Raw genomic sequence first — 23,506 nt, 5'->3', positions numbered from 1 at the left:
CCTGCCAATCAGCCACTGCTCTATCCACGTATGTAGCTTTCCCGTAATTCCATGGGCTCTGATCTTGTTAAGCAGCCTCATGTGTGGCACCTTGTCAAAGGCCTTCTGAAAATCCAAATATACAACATCCACTGCATCTCCCTTGTCTAGCCTACTGGTAATGTCCTCAAAAACTGTAATAGGTTTGTCAGGCAGGATTTTCCTTTAAGGAATCCATGCTGAGTTCTGCCTATCTTGTCATATGCCTCCAGGTACTCTGTAATCTCATCCTTGACAATCGACTCCAACAACTTCCCAACCACCGATGTCAAGCTAACAGGTCTATAATTTCCTTTTTGCTTCCTTGCCCCCTTCTTAAATAGCGGAGTGACATTTGCAATCTTCCAGTCTTCCGGAACCATGCCAGAATCTATCGACTTTTGAAAGGTCATTGCTAATGCCTCCGCAATTTCCACAGCTACTTCCTTCAGAACACGAGAATGCATTCCATCTGGTCCAGGAGATTTATCTACCTTTAGCCTATTCAGCTTCCTGATTACTTTCTCTGTCGTAATTGTGACAGCGCACACTTCTCTTCCCTGCCACCCTTGAGTGTCCGGTATACTGCTGATGTCTTCCTCAGTGAAGACTGATGCAAACTACTCATACAGTTCTTCTGCCATCTCCTTATCTCCCACTACAATTTCTCCCGTATCATTTTCTATTGGTCCTATATCTACTCTCACCTGTCTTTTACTCTTTATATACTTGAAAAAGCTTTTCGTATCCTCTTTGATATTATTTGCTAGCTTCCTTTCATAGTTAATCTTTTCCCTCTTAATGACCTTCTTAGTTTCCTTTTGTAAGGCTTTAAAAACTTCCCAATCCTCTGTCTTCCCACTAATTTTTGCTTCCTTGTATGCCCTCTCCTTTGCTTTAACTTTGGCTTTTACTTCTCTTGTCAAACACGGTTGCATCCTTTTTCCACTCGAAAATTTCTTCCTTTTTGGAATATACCTGTCTTGCACATTTCTCACTTCTCGCATAAACCCCAGCCACTGCTGCTCTGCCGTCTTTCCCACCAGTGTTCCTTTCCAGTCAACTTTGGCCAGTTCCTCTCTCATGCCACTGAAATTTCCTTTACTCCACTGAAATACCGACACATCAGATTTCGGCTTCTCTTTTCCAAAATTCAGTGAACTCAATCATGTTATGATCACTGACTCCTAAGGGTTCTTTCACCTCAATGTCTCTAATCACCTCCAGTTCATTACACAATACCCAATCCAGTACAGCCGATCCCCTAGTGGGCTCAATAACAAGCTGTTCTAAAAAGCCATCTCGCAGACATTCTACAAATTCTCTCTCTTGAGATCCAGTGCTGACCTGATTTTCCCAATCCACTCGCATGTTAAAATCCCCCACATTTATCATAACACTGCCCTTCTGACAAGCCTTTTCTATTTCCTGTTGTAATTTGTAGTCCACATCACTGCAGCTGTTTGGAGGCCTGTATATAACTGCCATCAGGGTCCTTTTACCCCTGTGGTTTCTTAGCTCAACCCATAAAGATTCTGCACCTTCCGATCCTATATCACCTCTTTCTAATAATTTAATGTCATTTCTTACCAACAAAGCCACGCCTCCCCCTCTGCCTACCTTCCTATCCTTCCGATACACCGTGTATCCTTGGACGTTCAGCTCCCAGAGACATGGATGCTTTAGTCAGGTCTCAGTGATAGCTACAATATCCATACCTGCCAATCTGTAGCTGTACCACAAGATCATCCACCATATTCCTTATGCTGCGTGCATTTAAGTACAACACCTTAAGACCAGTATTTGATACTTTTTGCTTTGATTTCACTGCAACTTTATTGCACTGCAACTCATCCCAATGGCTACAAATTTGCCCCATCACCTGCCTGTCTTTCCTGACATCTTTACTGCTCACTATCTTAGATTTATTTCTGTTTTCCCCTTCCTCCGCTCTATCATTCTGGTTCCCATCCCCCTGACAAATTAGTTTAAACCCTCCCTAACAGCTCTATTAAACTTTCCCGCCAGGATATTGGTCCCCTTCGGGTTCAGGTGTAACCTGTCCTTTTTGAACAGGTCATACTTCCCCCAGAAGAGATCCCAATTATCCAAGAATCTGAAGCCCTGCCCCCTGCACCAGTCTCTCAGCCACGCATTCATCTGCCTGATCCTACTATTCTTGCCCTCGCTAGCACGTGGCACAGGTAGCAATCCCGAGATTACTACCCTGGATGTCCTGCTTCTCAGCTTCCTTCCTAACTCCCAGAAATCTCTCTTCAGGACCTCCTCCTTTGTCCTATCTATGTCATTGGTACCAACATGTACCAAGACAACTGGCTGCTCACCCTCCCCCTTTAGAATATTCAGGACCCGATCCGAGACATCCCGTACCCTGGCACCTGGGAGGCAACACAGCATGTGGGTATCTCTATCAGGCTCACAGAATCTCCTGTCCATTCCCCTGACTATGGAATCCCCTACGACTACTGCATTTCTCTTCTCCCTCCTTCTCTCCTGCACAACAGCGCCAGGCTCTGTGCCAGAGACCCGGTCACTGTGGGCGTCCCCTGTCAGGTCATCCCCCTCAGCAGCATCCAGAACAAGATATTTGTTGCTGAGGGGGACAGCCACAGGGGTGCTCTCCACTATCCGGGCATTTCCCTTCCCTCTCTTGACAGTGACCCAGTTTTCTGACCCCTGTAGCCTAGGGATGACTACCTCCCTGTAGCTCCTGTCTATCACCTCTTCACTTTCCCTGATAAGCAGTAGGTCATCAAGCTGCAGCTCCAGATCCCTAACACGGTCTCTGAGGAGCTGCATCTCGGTGCACCTGGCACAGATGTGGCCATCAGGGAGGCTGGAGGTCTCCCAGGATTCCCACATCTGACACCCTGAACAAAGCACTAACCCTGCAGGCATGCTATCTAATTCTACAGGAATGAAACAGGAAAAATAAGCCTACTCACCCACTTACCTCACCAAACAGACGAACTTTTTAAACTGTTAGCTCGTACCATTAGCTGTGAGAGCCTTTGGTGGAAGAAATAAACGGGCAGACTATTATTTAAATGGGGAGAGAATTCAAAATGCAGAGATGCAAAGGGACTTGGGAGTCCTTGTGCAGGATACCCTAAAGGTAACCTCCAGGTAGAGTCAGTGATGAAGAAGGTGAATGCAATGTTGGCATTCCTTTCTAGAGTTACAGAATATAAGAGCAGGGATGTGATACCACACTTGGAATAGCTTTGGGCTCCTTATTTTAGATAGGATATACTGACATTGGAGAGGGTTCGGAGAAGGTTCAGGAGAATGATTCCAGGAATGAAAGGGTTACTGTATCAGGAATGTCTGGCAGCTCTTGGGCTGTATTCCCTGGAGTTCAAGAGAATGAGGGGGGATCTCATAGATCTCATTTTCAGTTTGTATGCCGACTGTATTTTTCTCAACGTCACCTCGTGGGTTTACGTTGTCCTTGGATTGTTTACTTGTTGTGTCTAATTGTTTGTCATTCCACTCGCCCTGGTTTTTCACTTTGTTTTGCGGTTGGGGTCATGTGGATTGTTAAACTCTTTGTTCTTATCAGTTTTATTCAATCGGGGATAAATTGCGTAATTAGCACAGCATTGTCAATGTCCGGAATTCCTACATGCGCCAGGGTGTATTTCAGAGGCAGGGAAACGTCTCTCTGCTGGGTCACTGTGGTTTCTTGTCAGGTCAAACTCAGACCCAGTTCTCTCTATGTATCGTCAGTGATTTCTGTTCATCGACATTCTGTATAGAGTGCTTGAGCTCCTGTTCGGTTTTCTGGTTAATTTCTGTGATAAATCTTTAGTTCTGTTTGAATTGCGGAAGTCTCTGTGGTTTCTGCACATGAATTGGCTAGTGATCCTGACAAGGGGATTGTCAATCCACAGCTGTGTGTGAGTTGGCAAATGCCGTACAATCCACATAAATGTCAGGTGTCACATTTTAGGAAATCAAACCAAGACTGGCCTTGAGCAGTGAATTGTAGAGCCCTGCGGAGTTGAATTGGAGTGCAAGTGCATGGTTTGCAGACAATGGCATCACAGAAAGACAGGACAGTGGGGGTGTGTGGCCCCCTGGCCTTCACTGAGTGGAGGAGTTCTGTTGCAGTTATACAAGGCATTGGTGAGGCTGCATTGGGACTATTGTGCACAGTTTTAGTCACCCTGTATAGGAAAGATGGTATTACACTAGAAAACGTACGGAAAAGATTTACCAGGACGGTGCCTGGATCTGGGGGCCTGAGTTAGAAGGAGAGGTTGTGTAGACAAGGACTTTATTTTCAGGAATGTAGGCCATTGAGGGGTGACCTGAATGAGGTAAATGAGATCAGAAGGGACGTAGACAGGGGAAAACACATGTTTTCCCAAGGGAGGGAGTACTTAAGACACTCGGCCAGCGCAGTCAGCATGGATCAGATGGGCTGAACGGCCTCTCTCCATGCTGGATGTCACCAGAGACTCTGGAAGATCAATGGACGGCAGAACATAGTGACAACAACTTCAGGGAGCTGGGACAGATGGGTCTCTGACATTTTTAACTACACCATCAGGAAGGAATTCTCCAAGATTTCTCGTCCACTTACTGCTGGGAGTTGGCGAGGTTTCCACGGTGGGAACGTGACAAGTCCCCAAACATCTCCGAGGAGCTAGAACTGGTCTTGGATGATCTGTGGCAATGAAGATACTCTGGTTCAGTGACGATTCTCTCACACACATACACAGACACACACAATGACAAACACAGTAAGAGACATGCACAGAAAGTGAGAGTGAGAGAGACACACACACAAATGAGTGACGAGACCCACAGACACAGTCGCACACTCACAGACACACACCCAAAGACACACACACATAAACACCGAGACACATAAACAGAGAGAACACACAGCCATACACACAGACTCACACACACATATACAGTCTCACACACACAAACACAGACACACACATAAACACACCAAGAGACAGACAATAATCTACAACACACACACCCACACACACACACACAGTCCACACAGACATACACACACACACACTGACATGTGCACACAGATACACACATACACAAACAGAGTGAGAGACATGCACAGAGAGTGACAGACACACACACAAATGACGAGACCCACAGACACAGTCACACACTCACAGATACACACACATAAACAGAGAGAACACACAGACATACACACATAGTCATACTCATACTTTATTGCTCCCGGGGGAAATTGGTTTTCGTTACAGTTGCACCATAGATAATAAATAGTAATAGAAATAGTAATAGAAAATAGTAACAAATAGTTAAATAGTAATATGTAAATTATGCCAGTAAATTATGAAATAAGTCCAGGACCAGCCTATTGGCTTAGGGTGTCTGACCCTCCAAGGGAGGAGTTGTAAAGTTTGATGGCCACAGGCTGGAATGACTTCCTATGACGCTCTGTGCTGCATCTCGGAGGAATGAGTCTCTGGCTGAATGTACTCCTGTGCCCACCCAGTACATTATGTAGTGGATGGGAGACATTGACCAAGATGACATGCAACTTGGACAGCATCCTCTTTTCAGACACCACCATCAGAGAGTCCAGTTCCATCCCCACAACATCACTGGCCTTACGAATAAGTTTGTTGATTCTGTTGGTGTCTGCTACCCTCAGCCTGCTGCCCCAGCACACAACAGCAAACACGATAGCACTGGCCACCACAGACGCGTAGAACATTCTCAGCAGCATCCAGCAGATGTTAAAGGGCCTCAGTCTCCTCAGGAAATAGAGACGGCTCTGACCCTTCTTGTAGACAGCCTCAGTGTTCTTTGACCAGTCCAGTTTATTGTCAATTCGTATCCCCAGGTATTTGTAACCCTCCACCATTTCCACACTGACCCCCTGGATGACCCCCGGGGTCACCGGTACCTTAGCTCTCCTCAGGTCTACCACCAGCTCCTTAGTCTTTTTCACATTAAGCTGCAGATAATTCTGCTCACACCATGTGACACAGTTTCCTACCGTAGCCCTGTACTCAGCCTCATCGCCCTTGCTGATGCATCCAACTATGGCAGAGTCATCCGAAAACTTCTGAAGATGACAAGACTCTGTGCAGTAGTTGAAGTCCGAGGTGTAGATGGTGAAGAGAAAGGGAGACAAGACAGTCCCCTGTGGAGCCCCAGTGCTGCTGATCACTCTGTCGGACACACAGTGTTGCAAGCACATGTACTGTGGTCTGCCAGTCAGGTAGTCAAGAATCCATGATACCAGGGAAGCATCCACCTGCATCGCTGTCAGTTTCTCCCCCAACAGAGCAGGGCGGATGGTGTTGAACGCACTGGAAAAGTCAAAAAACATGACCCTCACAGTGCTCGCTGGCTTGTCCAGGTGGGCGTAGACACAGGTAGACGATGGCATCCTCAACTCCTAGACACGTGCACACAGACACACAAACAGACAATACTCAACAACACATACATACAGACAGACAGACACACACACACACACACACACACACACACACACACACACAATACTCACGACAAACAAGAGAAAAGCAGCAGATGCTGGAAATCTGACCAGCACACAAAATGCTGGAGGAACTCAGCAGGTCAGGCAGCATTTATGGAGAAAGGATTTGATTTTTTTGGGCCGAGACCCTTCAGCAGGACTGGAGAACAAAGATGAGGAGTCAGAGTTAAAAGCTGGGGGGAGTGGAGAGGGGAGACAGAAACACAAGGTGATGGTTGAAACTGGGAGGAGGAGGGACCCTCACACACACTCAGTTCTGTCCCTCCCAGCAGCAGATTCCACCAGCTCCCCCGTCAATCCCCTTCATGCTCTCGGTCTCCGGTGAGCTGCAGCCTCACCGATTCGCCCTTCCCTGATGGGACAACTCTCCCATTCCGAGCTTCGGTCGAGCGACCCATCCCCAGTGTGTGACAGAGACAGGCTCCTCCTTCCTGGGCCGAGAACTCCACACGTGTGGCCCCACCGGTGCTGGGGAGAGGAGGTCTGTACACGAAGAGCTCCCACCCAGCTGGGACTTGGGGGTAGGGGCTTGGGAAAGTGGAGGGTGGTGGGGTAGGGGGAGAACCAGTGGACAGGGAAAGGAGGTCTGGAGGAAGGGGGAGGGGAGGGTATGGAAAGAGTGCAGAAAAGATCAGAATCAGAATCAGGTTTATTATCACCGGAATGTGACATGAAATTTGTTAACTGAGCAGCAGCAGTTCATTGCAAAACATAATATAGAAGAGAAAAAAAACAAAGTAAATCAATTACAGTTTACGTATATTGAATAGATTTTTTTAAAAAACATGCAAAAACAGAAATACTGTATATTAAAAAAGTGAGGTCGTGTCCAAAGATTCAATGTCCATTTAGGAATCGGATGGCAGAGGGGAAGAAGCTGTTCCTGAATCACTGAGTGTGTGCCTTCAGGCTTCTGTACTTCCTACCTGATGGTAACGGTGAGAAAAGGGCATGCCCTGGGTGCTGGAGGTCCTTAATAATGGACGCTGCCTTTGTGAGACACTGCTTCCTAAAGATGTCCTGGGTACTTTGTAGGCTAGTAGCCAAGATGGAGCTGTCCAGATTTACAACCCTCTGCAGCTTCTTTCGGTCCTGTGCAGTAGACCCCCCCCCCCCCTCCGCCACCACCACCCCATACCATACAGTGATGCAGCCTGTCAGATGCTCCCCACAATACATCTATAAAAGTTTTTGGATGTATTTGTTGACATGCAAAATCTCTTCAAACTCCTAATGAAGTATAGCCACTGTCTTGCCTTCTTTATAACTACGTACATCGATATGTTGGGATCAGGTTAGATCCTCAGTGATCCTGACACCCAGGAACTTGAAGCTGCTCACTCTCTCCACTTCTGATCCCTCTATGAGGATTGGTGTGTGTTCCTTCATCTTACCCTTCCTGAAGTCCACAATCAGCTCTTCCGTCTTACTGAGGTTCAGTTCCAGGTTGTTGCTGCCACACCATGCACTAGTTGGCATACGTCACTCCTGTGTGCCCTCTCCTCACCACCTGAGATACTACCAACGATGGTTGTATCATCAGCAAATTTATAGATAATATTTGAGCCATGCTTAGCCACACAGTCGTGAGTGTAGAGAGAGTAGAGCAGTGGGCTAAGCACACACCCCGGAGGTGCACCAGTGCTGATCGTCAGCGAGGAGATGTTCTCATCAATCTACACAGATTGTGGTCTTCCAGATAGGATCCAATTGCAGAATGAGGTAGAGAGGCCCAGGTTTTGTAACTTCTCAATCAGGATTGTGGGAATGATCGTATTAAATTCTGAACTACAGTCGATGAACAGCATGATGTAGGTGTTTGTGTTATCCAGGTGGTCTAAAGCTGTGTGAAGAGCCATTGAGATTGCATCTACTGTTGGCCTATTGTGGCGATAGGCAAATTGCAATGGGTTCAGGTCCTTGCTGAGGCAGGAGTTCAGTCTAGTCATGAGCAACCTCTCAGACCATTTCATCACTGTCGATGTGAGTGCTACCGGATGATAGTCATTAAGGCAGCCCACATTATTCTTCTTAGGCACTGATATAATTGTTACCTTTTGAAGTAAGTGGGAACTTCTGCCCATAGCAGTGAGATGTTGAAAATGTCTTTGAATAATGCTGCCAGTTGGTTGGCACAGGTTTTCAGAGCCTTACCAGGTATTCCATCGGGACCTTCCGCCTTGCGAGGGTTCACTCTCTTTAAAGACAGTCTAACATCAGCCTCTGAGACAGAGATCACAGGGTCATCAGGTGCAGCAGGGATTTTCACAGCTGTAGTTGTGTTCTCCCTTTCAAAGTGTGCATAGAAGGCGTTAAGTTCATCTGGTAGCGAAGCATCACTGCCATTCATACTATTGGGTTTTGCTTTGTAGGAAGTAATATCTTGCAAACACTGCCAGAGTTGCCGTGCATCCAATGTTGCCTCCATGCTCATCCAAAATTGTCTCTTCACCTTTGAAATAGCCCTCCACAAATCATACCTGGTTTTCTGGTACAGGCCTGGGTCACGACTTGAATGTCACAGATCTGGCCTTCAGCAGATGACGTACCTCCTGGTTCATCCGCAGCTTTTGGTTTGGGAATGTACACTAAGTCTTTGTAGGTACACTCATCCACACAGGTTTCAATGAAGTCAGTGACAACTGCAGCATACTCATCCAGATTCAAAGATGAATCCCTGAATACAGTCCAGTCCACCGATTCAAAGCAGTCCTGTAGGTGATCCTGTGCTTCCCTTGTCCAAACCTTCCTGGTCCTCACTGCTGGTGCTGCAGTCTTCAGTCTCTGATATACTCAGGGAGTAGAAGTACAGCCAGGTGATCAGACTTCCCGAAGTGAGGACGTGGAATAGAACGGTAGGCATTCTTGATGGTGGTGTAACAATGGTCCAGTGTGTTGTTTCCTCTGGTTTTGCAAGTGATCTGTTGATGGTAATTGCTTAGTGATTTTTTTCAGACTGGCCTGGTTAAAATCCCCCAAAACGATGGTGAAGGCGTTAGGGCGCGCTGTTTCGTGCATGTTGATCCCATTGCTCAGATCATCTAAAGCCTGATTGACATTGACCTGAGGTGGAATGTAAACTGCTACCAAAATGATCCTAGAGAACTCCCTTGGTAGGGAAAAAGGACGGCACTTTACTGCTAGATATTCCAGGTCTGGTGAGCAGAATTGGGACAGCACTGATAAATTTGTGCACCAAGAAGAGTTGACCCTGAGGCATACTCCTCCACCTCTGCTTTTGAGAGACTCTGTAGATCTATCCTGACGGTGCATAGTAAACCCGTAGATCTGAATCACTGCATCCGGTACGGAAGGGGTTAACCAGGATTCCCTGACACAAAGGACACACGCGGTCCTCACGTCCCTCTGATTCAGCACCCTGGCTCTTAGATCATCGATTTTATTCACCAGAGACTGCACGTTCGCCAGCAAGATCGTCGGTATACGGAGTTTAAATCCCCGTTTCCTCAAACGCACTTGTAACCCGGCTCTGCACTTGCGCTTCCTCCGTGGGCGCTTCTGATCACAATCGGTGTTGTTTCCATCAGTTTTGAGCAGCGATAGTTCTTTTAAACACATCGAGACATCTTTGTTGACTGTACTGTCCTTGGAAGCAGTTGTGTTTTTTAGCTGTACCGTATCAGGCTGAAACGGGAATATTTAATCGTATCCATTGAGAGTTCGCCGAGACGCCCCGGAAGATTTACCAGGATGTTGCCTGCACCAGGGACCAGGGGGCCTGAGTTACAAGGGGAGGTTGTGTGGAAAGGATTTTATTTCTGGAACGTAGGTAATTGAGGGGAGACCTGAATGAAGTAAATGAATCAGAAGGGACATAGACAGGGAATGCACATACTTTCCTGTCGGAGGGAGTGTTTAAAACAAAAAGGGCACAGGTTTGAGATCAGAGGGGAGAGATTTAAAAGGGTCATCGGGTCAGCTTCTTCACACAGAGAGTGTCGAATATTTGGAATGAGCTGCCAGATACAGTAGTTGGGACGGGCACTTCAGCAACATTTAAAAGCCATCTAGAGGCGGGCGCTCCAAATGATATCGTATTTGTTAAGTAGGTGCCGTGCACAATCCTGATTTGATGGAGATGGACGTGAGAGCACGGAGGAACATCTGGTGAAACTTCTGAAATGCCTGCTTCACTGCCGCTGCTACTGTGTGATCCAGAATTTCCGGAGGGGAAGGCCCCGAGTCCTCGGCTTTGCTTGTTGCTCGGTGGCCGGGACGGGGTCGAAACACTCGGCAGAGATGGTGCTCAGTGCTCGGTGTCGTAGGGCTGGTCGGAGGCTCGAAGTTTTCGGACGGACTCAAGAGTCGGCTGTGGTCGGGTGCTTCCAGGGTGCTGCATCAGCAAGTCTGCGGCGCTGGAGGTTCATGGCAGGGAGAGTCTACTGTCCCTTCTACTGTCTGCGTGAGATGATGAGGCTATCGAGACTTTGAGACTTTTTTTTACCCTGCCCATGGTCTGCTCTTTATGGTATTGCTTTGCACTGTTGTAACTATATGTTATAATTATGTGATTTTGTCAGTTTTAGTCTTCGTTTCTCCTGTGTTTTTCTTGTGATATCATTCTGGAGGAACATTGTATCATTTCTAAATGACAATAAATGAGGACTGAATAAACAAGGAAGAAGAAAGCTTAATGTAACTGCACCAGTCCAATGAACTAATGCCCATGCAACATACAGATGTCCTTGAAGATTTATTTTTATTTCCCTCTCTCTTCAGTAGACACCGTGAAAACTACAAGAAAATAAAGGATATAAAGTTTGAAACATACATCCCTGATTCTTTTAAAGTCTCTCAAGCTCGTGTTTGCCGATAAACAAGCCCAAACACCTTAGCACATCAGAAGTGTACTGAAATCAAATAAGTCACTAAAACGTATCACACTGTTCATATAAAGACACCTCAACAACATTATATAAAACAAATTCAGAAAACCAATTACCGTGTGTACCTCTTGGACCACATGCAGTATAAGATTACTTTAGGGTCGTGGGTCTTTCTCTGCTTCCACGTTGGTTCTGACCCATAATGCCACAGTCATGCTTTCGTTAAACTCTGGCCACGTGACCCGTTCCACTCTACATTAAATAAACCTTACATAAAATATTTTAAGGAGATAAAATAATCATGAATTTGAGAAAAACATATAAAATAAACATCTCAATGAAACATGTCCCTGAGACAGTTACATTTAAACCTCTTACAGAGAGATGATATTGCAGCTTCTCCATCATCAGGCGGTATTTCAGCAGGCCAGTTATCTTTATCAAGGACACACACTTACTTAATTTAGCAAGGATTTACACATACTTTGAGGTTTAGAGGCTTAGAAGTTGGAGAACCTTTCAATGATGTTGCCGTGAACATACGGTACTGCAAGTTATTTTTGACTAGTAAGAAACTGTAGATAATTAATGGAGACAATTTTGTTGTTGCTTGTTAAGGTAATTTCTCCAAACCTCCCCTTTTCAACTGCCTCTTGAGCTTCTAGGGTTTTTGTACCAGGTTACTCTTTCAGTCCTTGCAGTGATCTTATGCTCCGTTGGATCAGTTTGTCCGTATAAACAATGATAGTGCGTTTCTGTAAATACTCTGACAGTAAACCAAGTTCATGCAATGTGTCATACATTAGAGCTAAGCCCAATAAAAACTGTTCTGAAGAGAGTCTTTTCAACAGACCTTCATAGGTTTTTCTTCACTTCCAGATCTTGTTTCATCCTTCATTGCTTTTTCAAAATGAAAACACAGTGCTTCATAATTTTGCCACTGCTGAAACTGTTCGAAACGAGCTAGCTACCCACCTGGTGCCCAGAACACGGCCTACATTGAAAATTTGTTGTTCTAATTGAGAGGCACATTCAGACAGTTCCTTTTGATTTAGAGGTGACTTTCCCAACCAGCCACCACCCCGTGTCCCCAACCCCCGCTTCCGTAAAATTCCCTCTATTTAATATGCGGCCGCTGTTAAATTCCCCGCTTGTTCATTTTGACTTTTTTTTAAACAGAGGTGCCGGAACGGCGCTCTGATGAGCTCCGGCAGCACCGCACCCCTGCTTTTATCCCACTGTAAAACACTTAGAACTACTTCATCTGCGTGAAAAGTGCTCTCTAATTAAAGCTATTACTGTCATTACATTATCTGTTCCGGTGCCTGCCTGCCTGCCCGGGAACACGCCCATGGTGTCTACGTTCCTTGTGCAGCGGTACCCGGAACATTGCCAGGCCATCAGTCCTAGCGGTCAAAGCCCTCCTCCGCACCCTTTCAGAACGAGCTCATCTCGCATGTCCACACATTGGAAGCAAGAGTCTGTCGGTGAGCCTCTGTACCGCGCCCTGAGCCCTCGCGTCCTTTGGGACATGCTGCCGTCCGACGCGGCTGTCCGGGACCGGTCCCGCATGACCAGGGGTCGAGGGAGGTGGAGCGATGGGCCGCTCCTCTGCTCGGGGATGGCCTTCGTGTGGGTTCGGTCGCGGTGGGTGTCCTGTGTCCGGATCACAGTGGAAGGTGGGTGGGGGGGGGGTCCTGTGTCCGGATCACAGTGGAAGGTGGGTGGATGGGGGAGGGGTCCTGTGTCCGGATCACAGTGGAAGGTGGGTGGGGGTTCCTGTGTCCGGATCACAGTGGAAGGTGGGGTGAGGGGTCCTGTGTCCGGATCACAGTGGAAGGTGGGGTGAGGGGTCCTGTGTCCGGATCACAGTGGAAGGTGGGGTAAGGGGTCCTGTGTCCAGATCACAGTGGAAGGTGGGGGTTCCTGTGTCCGGATCACAGTGGAAGGTGGGGGTTCCTGTGTCCGGATCACAGTGGAAGGTGGTGTCAGCTCTCTCACAGTGAGACCCCTCACCAGCCATTGACTCTGCCTCTTCCCTACAGACACTGCCCAACCCGTGGAATTCCCTGCGCCGTGCTCCGGGTGAGGGGAAGGGTCTTCTCACCGCCAAACACACAGCTGCTCCCCGCCACATGGACTTACCGAGGGAGCGGATCACGCGGAGCCCCAAGGACACGGGTCAGGATCGGGAGCGGGTGTAGGGTCGCTGGGTGCGGGTGGATGGTCGGTGGGGTGGAGAGAGTCAGTGGGTGCAGGTTGGTGGGTGTCGATGGTCACTGGATGTGTGCTCAGTAGGGTGGGGGAGGAGAGTTGGTGGCGGAGGGTGGTGGGATGGGGAAGAGTCAGTGCCAGGGTTAACAAACTCACTCGTAAGGCCAGTGATGTTGTGGGGATGGAACTGGACTCTCTGACGGTGGTGTCTGAAAAGAGGATGCTGTCCAAGTTGCATGCCATCTTGGACAATATCTCCCATCCACTAAATAATGTACTGGGTGGGCACAGGAGTACATTCAGCCAGAGACTCATTCCACCGAGATGCAGCACAGAGCGTCACAGGAAGTCACTCCTGCCTGTGGCCATCAAACTTCACAACTCCTCCCTTGGAGGGTCAGACACCCTGAGCCAATAGGCTGGTCCTGGACTTATTTCATAATTTACTGGCATAATTTACATATTACTATTTAACTATTTATGGTTTTATTACTTTTAAGTTATTTATGGTGCAACTGTAACGAAAACCAATTTCCCCCGGGATCAATAAAGTATGACTATGACTATGTTGTAGGTGGAGGGTTTAGATGTGGGGCTGGGTATTCCAGCTCGGTGGGAGCGAGAAGGTCTGGGAAACTTGGTTCCGATAACTGTCACCACAGTTCAGTTATGGCCCAAGTGTGGAGTGAGAGACATTGAAGCAGGTCGAAGTTCACAGACTTTGATACAAAACAGGAAAATTAAACAATAAACGCTATACCAAACAGGGCTGTTGACTAATACTCTCAAAAGGAAAACGAAGCCTACACTGCAGCTGAAAAGAACATCTAATCATGAAACAAATACCGCTGGTCTTCAGTCAGTTGATTTCGAAAGTCCAGTAGCTCAGGGAAGGCCAAATGTAAAACAGCAGGGAAGCGTTGCTATGCTCTGTCCAAGTCTCGACAAGCACTCCGACGACAAGAATGGAGTTAAATACTATCACGATTAAATAATAATCAGCTCACACGTGCAAATTCACAAGCGCAATTGCCATATCTACTGCGCTGCCAAGTGTGTGTGTGTGTGTGTCAGTGTCAGTGTCAGTGTCAGAGAGAGAGAGAGAGATAGTCATGAACACACGGAAACAGGCCCTACAGCCCATCCAGACAGTACGGAACCATTAATCTGCCTACTCCCACTGACCATAGCCCTCCATACCCCGACCAACCGTGTACCTATCCAAACTTCCCTTAGACATTGAAACTGAGCTGGCAAGCACCACTTGTGCTGGCACCTCATTCCACACTCTCCCAACCCTCTGAGTGAAGAAGTTCTGCCTCATGTTCCCCCGTAAACTTCTCACCTTTCACCCTTAACCCATGACCTCACCTGAACTCAGTGGGTAAAGTCTGCTTGTATTTACCCTATCTACACCCCTCATCACTTTGTATACCTCTATCAAATCTCCTCTCAGTCTCCTGCACTCCAGGGAATGGAGTCCGAACCTATTCCACCTTTCCCTATAACTCAGCTGAGTGTGTGGGTGTCCGTGTGTTCATGTGAATCTTCCTTCAGTCACGGAATTTTCATAGCCACAGATGGTCCGAGACCAGTTCCAGGTCCCCGGAGATGTCCGGGGACTCGCCACATTCCCACAGTGGGGATCACCCTTCTGGTGAAAAGCTCCTGCCCTGCACCCAGTGGTAAGTGGACAATGACCGTGGTGGTTCCAGTCTGGGATGGGACCTCCGCTCCTCACTCTGCAGGAGGGCATTATCCACCAGTGGACTCTTTCATTCCACCTCACCCCCCACCACACACACACTCCCCGTCCCTGGGGCTGGAGAACTCTGCAGATATCGCTCTTCTCTGAGGCACTCATCTCTTCAACACCAGTAACCAACAAATCTCTGAAACAATGGGGCACCAACTGCTCTGGTATATAAGCTGCCAGGTCGACCACCCCCTGGTCCACAAAACAACCCTCCCTCCCTCTTCCTCAGCACCCCTACCCCTTCCTCCAGACATCCCTACCCATCCTCCAGTCCTCCAGACACCCAATCCCCCTTCCTGAAGACATCCATATCCATCCCCCAGTCCTCTAGACACCCACTCCCCCTTCCTCCAGACATCCCTACCCATCCCCCAGTCCTCTAGACACCCACTCCCCCTTCCTCCAGACATCCCTACCCATCCCCCAGTCCTCCGGACACCCATTCCCCCTTCCTCCAGACATCCCTACCCATCCCCCAGTCCTCCGGACACCCATTTCCCCTTCCTCCAGACATCCCTACCCATCCCCCAGTCCTCCAGACACCCACTCCCCCTTCCTCCAGACATCCCTACCCATCCCCCAGTCCTCCGGACACCCATTCCCCCTTCCTCCAGACATCCCTACCCATCCCCCAGTCCTCCGGACACCCATTTCCCCTTCCTCCAGACATCCCTACCCATCCCCCATTCCTCTAGACACCCACTCCCCCTTCCTCCAGACATCCCTACCCATCCCCCAGTCCTCTATACCATCCCACTTTGCTCTGGACACCTCCCTCCGTTCCAGACATTCCTACCCATACCCCAGTCCATTGTACATCCCCCCCACCATATTCCAGACATCCCTAACCATCCCCCCCCCCAGTCCTCTGTACATCCCCACTGTCCTCTGGACACCACCCCCCCCCCCCCGTCCTCCAGACCTCCTCCCCCCGGCCATTGGTTCTTCCCCCCCCAACTTTCCCAACACGTGTGCGTGTGTGTGTGTGTCTGTCTCGCTCTCTCTGTGTTTGTGTCCGAGTCCCTCTGCCCAATGAAGCAGTGGAGGCTACTTCAGTAAATATATTTAAGACAAGGTTGGATTGATTTTTGCATAGAAGAGAAATAACGGGTTATGGGGAAAAGGCAGTTGGGTGGAGATGAGTCCATGGCCAGATCAGCCGGGATCTTATTGAATGACGGAGCAGGCTCGACGGGCCGGATGGCCGACTCCTGCCCCTATTTCTTATGTTCTTATGTGTGTATCTCTCTCTCTCTTTTTCTTTGTGTGTGTGTGTGTGTGTGTGTGTGTGTGTGTGAGAGAGAGAGAATCATCACTGAACCAGAGAATCTTCATTGCCACAGATCATCCGAGACCAGTTCCTGCTCCTCGGCAATCTTTGGGGACTCGTCACGTTCCCACCGTGCGAACCTCACCAACTACCAGCGGTAAGTGGACGAGAAATCTTGGAGAAATCCTTCCTGATGGTGTAGCTAAAAATGTCAGAGACACATCTGTTATGAACCCCTGGGGTTCCTTTTTGCTGTGGACTGTCACTTTAAGGCACAAGAGAGAACTAAGACTAACTTTTGGGATTTCTGCTGAGAGACAGAGAGAGAGAGAGGTGGAGTTATTTGATGGACAATCCATGATATGGTTTCTCTGCAGCTTGTTTTGAATATACCAGAACACACAGAAAGACACAGTCAAGAGTCAATAGACAATAGACAATAGGTGCAGGAGTAGGCCATTCGTCCCTTTGAGCCAGCACCGCCATTCACTGTGATCATGGCTGATCATCCACTATCAGTATCCAGTTCCTGCCGTATCTCCATAACCTTTGATTCAACTATCTTTAAGAGCTCTATCCATCTCTTTTTTGAAAACATCCAGAGACTTGGCCTCCACTGCCTTCTGGGGCAGAGCATTCCATATATCCACCACTCTCTGGGTGAAAAAGTTTTTCCTCAAATCCGTTCTAAATGGCCTACCCCTGTGGCCTCCGGTTCTGGACTCACCCATCAGCGGGAACATGCTTCCTGCCTCCAGCGTGTCCAATCCCTTAATAATCTTATATGTTTAAATAAGATTAACTCAGCCTTCTAAATTCCAGAGTATACAAGCCTAGTCGCTCCAATCTTTCAACATATGACAGTCCCGCCATCCCGGGAATTAACCTTGTGAACCTATGCTGCACTCCCTCAATAGCAAGAATGTCCTTCCTCAAATTTGGAGACCAAAACTGCACACAGTACTCCAGGTGTGGTCTCACCAGGGCCCTGTACAGCTGCAGAAGGACCTCTTTGCTCTTATACTCAATTCCCCTTGTTATGAAGGCCAACATGCCATTAGCTTTCTTCACTGCCTGCTGTACTTGCATGCTTGCTTTCAGTGACTGATGTACAAGAACACCTAGATCTGGTTGTGCTTCCCCTTTTCCTAACTTGACTCCATTTAGATAATAATCTGCCTTTCCGTTCTTACCACCAAAGTGGATAACCTCACATTTATCCACATTAAACTGCATCTGCCATGCATCTGCCCACTCACCCAGCCTGTCCAAGTCACCCTGCATTCTTATAACATCCTCCTCACATTTCACACTGCCACCCAGCTTTGTGTCATCGGCAAATTTGCTAATGTTACTTTTAATCCCTTCATCTAAATCATTAATGTATATTGTAAATAGCTGCGGTCCCAGCACTGAACCCTGTGGTACCCCACTGGTCACCACCTGCCATTCCGAAAGGGACCCGTTAATCGCTACTCTTTGTTTTCTGTCAGCCAGCCAATTTTCAATCCATGTCAGTGCTCTGCCCCCAATACCATGTGCCCTAATTTTGCCCACTAATCTCCTATGTGGGACTTTATCAAAGGCTTTCTGAAAGTCCAGGTACACTACATCCACTGGCTCTCCCTTGTCCATTTTCATAGTTACATCCTCAAAAAATTCCAGAAGATTAGTCAAGCACTATTTCCCCTTCGTAAATCCATGCTGACTTGGACCGATCCTGTTACTGCATCCAAATGTGTCATAATTTCATCTTTTATAATTGACTCCAGCATCTTTCCCACCACCGATGTCAGGCTAACCGGTCTATAATTCCCTGTGTTCTCTCTTCCTCCCTTCTTGAAGAGAGGGACAACATTAGCCACCATCCAATCCACAGGAACTGATCCTGAATCTATAGAACATTGGAAAATGATTACCAATGCGTCCACGATTTCTAAAGCCACCTCCTTAAGTACCCTGGGATGCAGACCATTAGGTCCTGGGGACTTATCAGCCTTCAGACCCAACAGCCTATCCAACACCAATTCCTGTCTAATATAAATTTCCTTCAATTCATCCATTACTCTAGGTCCTTTGGCCACTATTACATCTGGGAGATTGTTTGTGTCTTCCCTAGTGAAGACAGATACAAAGTACCTGTTCAAGTCGTCTGCCATTCCCTTGTTCCCCATAATAAATTCACCTGCTTCTGTCTTCAAGGGCCCTATTTTGGTCTTAACTATTTTTTTCCTTTTCACATACCTAAGGAACCTTTTACTATCCTCCTTTATATTCTTGGCTAGTTTACCTTCATACCTTATTTTTTCTCCATGTATTGCCTTTTTAGTTACCTTCTGTTGCTCTTTAAAAGTTTCCCAATCCTCCAGCTTCCCACTCGTCTTTGCTATGTTATAATTCTTCTCTTTTATTTTTATACTGTCGATTACTTCCCTTGTCAGCCACGGCCTCCCCTTACTCCCCTGGGGATCTTTCTTCTTCTTTGGAATGAACTGATCCTGCACCTTCCGCATTATTCCCGGAAACACTTGCCATTGCTGTTCCACTGTCATCCCTGCTAGGGTATTGTTCCATTCAACTTTGGCCAGCTCCTCCCTCATAGCACCATAGTTCCCTTTGTTCAACTGTAATACTGACACTTGCGAGTTTCCCTTCTCCCTCTCAAATTGTAGATTAAAACTTATCATATTATGGTCACTACCTCCTAATGGCTCCTTTACCTCGAGGTCCCTGATCAAATCTGGTTCATTGCACAACACTAAATCTAGAATTGCGTTCTCTCTGGTAGGCTCCAGTACAAGCTGTTCTAAGAATCCATCTCGGAGGGTCTCCACAAACTCCCTTTCTTGGGGTCCAGTACCAACCTGATTCCTCCAGTTTACCTGCATGTTGAAGTTCCCCATAACACCTGTAGCATTACCTTTGCGACATGCCAATTTTAACTCTTGATTCAACTTACACCCCACATCCAGACTACTGTTTGGGGGCCTGTAGATAACTCCCATTAGGGTCTTTCTACCCTGAGAATTTCTCAGTTCTATCCATACTGACTCTACGTCTCCTGATTCTATGTCCCCCCTCGCAAGGGACTGAATATCATTCCTCACCAACAGAGCCACCCCACCCCCTCTGCCCATCAGTCTGTCCTTTCGATGGGACGTATACCCTTGAATATTCATTTCCTAGGCCCTGTCCACTTGAAGCCATGTCTCTGTTATTCCCACAACATCATACTTACCAATTTCCAACTGAGCCTCAAGCTGATGCACTTTATTTCTTATACTCCGTGCATTCACATACAATACTTTTAATTCATTACTCCCCTCACCTCCCACATCAGTTCCTATTTCACTTGGCCATACTGTACGATCCCTTCTTGAGCTGGAACTGGATAGAACTGAGAAATTGTAAGGGTAGAAAGACCCTAATGGGAGTTATCTACAGGCCCCCAAACAGTAGTCTGGATGTAGGGTGTAAATTAGTATAAGTCAAGATGGATTCGATCAATAAAAGACACCAGTGAGTGAGGTCCTGGTTTAAACTTTCAGTAGCCCAAAACGGGTAAGGTGAGATCGATCCTGAGTATTGATAAATGACTCTCACAAGTTTTCTGCAACTAGAAGTTTGCAGAGGGGAGAGGAAAGTTTGAAACAGAAGAAACCTAGTGACAAAGAGGTCACTGTTTGGACTCTCTGCTCTGTAGCCCGTAAGGGTGAGTTTGAGTTCTATTCGAATATGAAAGTGTGACTGTCACGTAGTTAATCAACAGCAGTGGGTTCTCTGGTGAGGGGAGTACCTTTGTGAATACCACTTGTGTGTTACCCTTGTTTGGGTGTGGTAGTTCACTGAAAAAAGGCACCCCTGTGGCAAATCACTGTTGGAGTTATTTCGTATGTCGTGGAACTGGATAAATGGCTATCACGTTGTGTGTTTGGGGTAACCTTGTGTTGAAACTACCTGTGTGTGATAATCCATGCCTGGGTTGGTAGTTTTACAACTTGAGGGTGGTACCTCAGTGATAAGCTACTGTTGGTGATAATCCATACGTGAATTCTGTTGGAGTATCCTGTGGCCACCACTTTGGGATGACCTGGAGCTGAATTCGGGTGTGGTACCACTTGTGTTGAAAGGCTATTCGTTGAAGATCACTGTCGGTGATATTTCGTGTGTGGAGTGGAACAACTTCGGAGATAAATCCTACTACTATTGTTATTTTGTATTGCTGTTGTGGAATCTGTGGAATATCGATGTAATTGCCTTCTCTCGACATTTACCCTGGATTACAAATATCTTATCACCTATTCCATGGATGAACTGAACTTTCATACTTTACCATCTCAAGACTCTAAGCCTTGTTTCTCCCAAGCTCAATAGTTTGGGAGTTAGATTTGCATACATATATACACATAACACTGCTAACCTGTTTGATTTAGCTGGTTATATATATGTTAAATTAATTAAAGGCATCCGTTAGTCTTGCGAGACCATGGATCTGCAGGGCGCAGGCCTGGCCAAGGTTGTATGGAAGATCAGCAGTTGCCCATGCTGCAAGTCTCCCCTCTCCATGCGACCGATGTTGCCCAAGAGAAGGGCACTAGGACCCATACAGCTTGGCACCAGAGTCGTCACAGAGCAATGTGTGATTAAGTGCCTTGCTCAAGGACACAACACGTTGCCTTGGCTGGGGCTCGAACTCACGACCATCAGGTCGCTAGTCCAATGCCTTAACCACTTGGCCACGTGCCCACTGTATTATGTAGTTAGTAATAAAAATAGCATTAGTTAAAAGCAATACCAGACTAAAGGTGTTTTCCATTTCTGCTGCTTCTATAACCCGTTACAGGGTACGTAACATATCTGTCCCAGCTCCCTGAAGTTGTTGTCACTATGTTCCGCAGTCCATTGACCTTCCAGAGTCACTGGCGAAATCCAGCAGGGAGAAAGGCCATTCGGCCCATCTGATCCATGCTGACTGTGCTGGTCTCATCTGCCTGTACTTGGCCCATAGCCCTCTGAACCTCTCCAATCCATGTACATATCTAGATGGCTTTTAAATGTTGCTGAAGTGCCCGGCTCAACTACTGTATCTGGCAGCTCATTCCAAATATTCAACACTCTCTGTCTGAAGAAGCTGACCCACTGACCCTTTTAAATCTCTCCCCTCTGATCTCAAACCTGTGCCCTTTTTGTTTTAAACACTTCCTCCCACAGGAATATATGTGCTTTCACCCTGTCTGTGTCCGTTCTGATTCATTTACTTCATTCAGGTCACCCCTCAATTCCCTACGTTCCAGAAATAAAATCCTTTCCACACAACCTCTCCTTGTAACTCAGGCCCCCTGGTCCCTGGTGCAGGCAACATCCTGGTAAATCTTCCGGGGCGTCATGGCGAACACTCGATGGATACGATTAAATATTCCCGTTTCAGCCTGATACGGTACAGCTAAAAAACACAACTGCTTCCAAGGACAGTACAGTCAACAAAGATGTCTCGATGTGTTTAAAGGAACTATCGCTGCTCAAAACTGATGGAAACAACACCGATTGTGATCAGAAGCGCCCATGTAGGACACCACGGAGGAAGCGCAAGTGCAGAGCCGGGTTACAAGTGCGTTTGAGGAAACGGGGATTTAAACTCCGTATACCGACGATCTTGCTGGCAAACGTGCAGTCTCTGGTGAATAAAATCGATGATCTCAGAGCCAGGGTGCTGAATCAGAGGGACGTGAGGACCGCGTGTGTCCTTTGTGTCAGGGAATCCTGGTTAACCCCTTCCGTACCGGATGCAGTGATTCAGATCTACGGGTTTACTATGCACCGTCAGGATAGATCTACAGAGTCTCTCAAAAGTAGAAGTAGAGGAGTATGCTTCATGATCAGGTCTTCTTGGTGCACAAATATATCAGTGCAGGAGTGACTTCCTGTGACGCTCTGTGCTGCATCTCGGAGGAATGAGTCTCTGGCTGAATGTACTCCTGTGCCCACCCAGTACATTATGTAGTGGATGGGAGACATTGACCAAGATGACATGCAACTTGGACAGCATCCTCTTTTCAGACACCACCATCAGAGAGTCCAGTTCCATCCCCACAACATCACTGGCCTTACGAATAAGTTTGTTGATTCTGTTGGTGTCTGCTACCCTCAGCCTGCTGCCCCAGCACACAACAGCAAACACGATAGCACTGGCCACCACAGACGCGTAGAACATTCTCAGCAGCATCCAGCAGATGTTAAAGGGCCTCAGTCTCCTCAGGAAATAGAGACGGCTCTGACCCTTCTTGTAGACAGCCTCAGTGTTCTTTGACCAGTCCAGTTTATTGTCAATTCGTATCCCCAGGTATTTGTAACCCTCCACCATTTCCACACTGACCCCCTGGATGACCCCCGGGGTCACCGGTACCTTAGCTCTCCTCAGGTCTACCACCAGCTCCTTAGTCTTTTTCACATTAAGCTGCAGATAATTCTGCTCACACCATGTGACACAGTTTCCTACCGTAGCCCTGTACTCAGCCTCATCGCCCTTGCTGATGCATCCAACTATGGCAGAGTCATCCGAAAACTTCTGAAGATGACAAGACTCTGTGCAGTAGTTGAAGTCCGAGGTGTAGATGGTGAAGAGAAAGGGAGACAAGACAGTCCCCTGTGGAGCCCCAGTGCTGCTGATCACTCTGTCGGACACACAGTGTTGCAAGCACATGTACTGTGGTCTGCCAGTCAGGTAGTCAAGAATCCATGATACCAGGGAAGCATCCACCTGCATCGCTGTCAGTTTCTCCCCCAACAGAGCAGGGCGGATGGTGTTGAACGCACTGGAAAAGTCAAAAAACATGACCCTCACAGTGCTCGCTGGCTTGTCC

The 23,506-nt window shown here is 47.4% G+C and overlaps 1 protein-coding gene across 1 annotated transcript in view; it reads left to right on the top strand.

Moving 5' to 3' along the window:
• The first annotated feature begins 13,551 nt into the window (after nucleotides 1-13,551).
• The window catches only part of LOC134345882 (apolipoprotein L6-like), a 64,313-nt gene continuing 54,358 nt past the window's right edge, over nucleotides 13,552-23,506 (top strand). Inside the window, exons 1-2 of the mRNA XM_063047202.1 lie at nucleotides 13,552-13,587; nucleotides 16,720-16,803. The gene's annotated coding sequence lies outside the window, so the exon portion shown is untranslated. The remainder of the gene's footprint in view (nucleotides 13,588-16,719; nucleotides 16,804-23,506) is intronic.

The sequence above is a fragment of the Mobula hypostoma genome, chromosome 4 (genome assembly GCF_963921235.1).
Source record: "Mobula hypostoma chromosome 4, sMobHyp1.1, whole genome shotgun sequence".
NCBI classification, from domain to species: Eukaryota; Metazoa; Chordata; class Chondrichthyes; order Myliobatiformes; family Myliobatidae; genus Mobula; species Mobula hypostoma.
This window is presented reverse-complemented; position numbering and strand designations above follow the sequence as displayed.